General features: G+C 36.1%; 1 pseudogene; it reads right to left on the bottom strand.

The window, feature by feature from the left end:
• Positions 1-1,755: 1,755 nt before the first annotated feature.
• On the bottom strand, positions 1,756-2,137 carry LOC129508671 (small ubiquitin-related modifier 2-like; annotated as a pseudogene).
• Positions 2,138-2,535: the final 398 nt, after the last annotated feature.

The raw sequence follows: 2,535 nt of genomic DNA, 5'->3' as shown, positions 1-2,535 counted from the left end.
TATGGTGGGCACTAAATAATATATAGAATTATCAAATCTGTATGTTGCACACTTCAAAATAACATTGTATGTCAACTACACTTCAATAATAAATCAATAAAATAATAATTAGTAAATGAAGTTACATTTTTACACTTCTGAGTCCATGATATGTGAAATTTCTACTTACTGTGATTTGCATTTGGTTGTTAAAAGAGTTTAATATTTAAAAAAAAAGTGTTTAAGACTTTCCTTACCCTGTAATTTCTACAGGACAATGATACATTTATCTTGTCCTGTTGCAGGCTATTCACATGCTAAGAAGGATTTCCCCATGCTCCCAGATCTTCGCTGAAATATGGATTAAAAGACCAAGAGAAACATCTACCAACTGCAACACATGAACCTGATTCAAACAAACTTTAAAGAAAAACTTATGAGATAATGGGGAAATTGGAACCCTGGTTGAATAGTTTATAGTGTTAAGAAAAATTATTGTTAATTTTCAAAGGTGTGATAATGGATATATACGTGCTTGGATATAATCACACATAATGAAAGATTTATGGATGAAATAATATAATGTCTGAGATAATGTCTGAATAATCACGTGTGGGGCTGGGGGATTAAGTTCATAGCAGACACAAGTTTGGTCATGAGTTGATGGCTGTTGAATGGTAATGGGCACATGGAGTTTCATTATATTCATTCATTATGACAAAATATTTATTCTTTTTTATTTTGTGCATTTGAAACTTTGCCTTAAAAGAAAAGAAGGCCATGTTGGTCCCATTCTGGTTTTGGTGACTGATATCACAGGCAGTCTGCTCCCTGCTGGGTGCAGGGCTCCTCTGAGGGCTGCCTCTTTGCCAAGCAGAAGCTGTTCCAGGTATGGCCTTTCCCTTGCTCCCTTCTTTCCTCTCAAGGCATCTTGGCAGAAATTCTACTGCTCTTCTTTTATATCATCTCTATTTCTGAACTCCACCTCATGCTTTTCCTAATTATTCCCAACAAAGAGAAACTTGAAATTCACGTATGCTGCTGCAGCACATCTTGTTGCTGAAAGGGCTTACAGAAATAGCCCAAAGAGCAGAATTTGTGGCAAGGAAAGCATCTGGGGAAAGATTTCTGCTTTATTTTTCTTTGAAATAAGGATATTTAGCACAGGTCTCAAGAAACACATAGTGAATCACATTTCATTTTCCTATTAATTATATTTGAGCTGAGACACAGAAGTAAAAAAAAATATTTTTCTTTTTTTTAACAAGAAGTTTTTTATTCAACAACAAAGATGCATAACTTGATGGGAAACTATCTAGAAAACTATCATTTCCTTTAGAGTAATTTATCTCTACTTAATATTACCTTGCCCTACATATAACAGCTACATATAAAAAATTGTAAAATCACCCTTGGTTTTACAATGATAAATGAAAAACATTAAAATTCTCCAACTGAGCAAAGTATAGAAGAATTTTTATATGGGTTTTTTGTTGTTGTTAAAGATTGATAGCAAAATAATTTTACTGGAATGCAAAGATAAGAAAGAACTAAAGGAGTGCGCCACAAATGGAGAAAGGGAATATTTCCATAGAGGCATTTCTCTCCATCCCATTTCCATTTGATTTCGATCAAAACATATCATTGTCCATTTACTAAAAAGCAACAATGAAAACCAGAATGCTTATGCACATACACCAATTATTTTCTGTGCAACAAAAGAATGGGGGGAGGGGAAATGAAAGAATAGAGAAAACTATACCATATGATACAATACTAGTCAGGGTGTGGCGGAACCAAATTGTGGTTTTCTAACTGGGAATGTCTTCTTAGTCTGGAGGAACAGAGTTCTGGAGTGAAGTAGTAGACTCCCTTTTTAGGAGACACCTCCGTCTGCTGCTGGAACACAATTGCATGTTCTTCATCCATTTCCAACTGGGCAGGTATGTCTGTTTCATGGATTGGCTGCTTGTCAAATCAGAATCTGATCTGCCTCACTGACAAATCCTATCATTCACAACAGGCTTTTATCAGTTTATGAAGTAGTGTATGCCTCCTAATCCTAAACTGCACTACAGAAACATCCTGACCTGCTATCTTCAAATTAATGAACGTAGTTCTGAGGCTTGACTCATTTCTTGGGCTCTTCATTGGCCATGGTGAGCCCCAAGGTCTCCTGAGCTGCAGCTTACAAAGAAGGTACCAGGTTGGCACTGAAAGGAGGATGGGCAGTGGTCAAAAAAGCATTTTCTGAAATAAAAAATAAGTCCCTTAGAAGTATAAATTTAATTTGTTTAGAACCTACTAGACCAGCACAGGAGAAAATCTTTATCATGAGTTTATTTCCAGTTTATTAATTGTGAAATACCTGAGACTTAGCTAGAGAAGTCTCAAACTCCCAGGTAACTGACATACCTGTGTAAGAGAAAGCTCTTAGCCGGGCAAGGCTTCCCAGTACAGGCTGAAGAGCAAGAACAGCCCAAAGAGCATCAAAAAAGTGTAAAAGACTTGAGAATGAAGTTAACAAAACAGAAGGTTGACTCGGAAAACTACAAA

This window comes from Nyctereutes procyonoides, unplaced genomic scaffold, assembly GCF_905146905.1.
Source record: "Nyctereutes procyonoides isolate TBG_1078 unplaced genomic scaffold, NYPRO_anot_genome, whole genome shotgun sequence".
Classification (NCBI taxonomy): domain Eukaryota; kingdom Metazoa; phylum Chordata; class Mammalia; order Carnivora; family Canidae; genus Nyctereutes; species Nyctereutes procyonoides.
The sequence above is the reverse complement of the archived record's forward strand: the minus strand, read 5'-3'. Positions and strand labels throughout refer to the sequence as shown.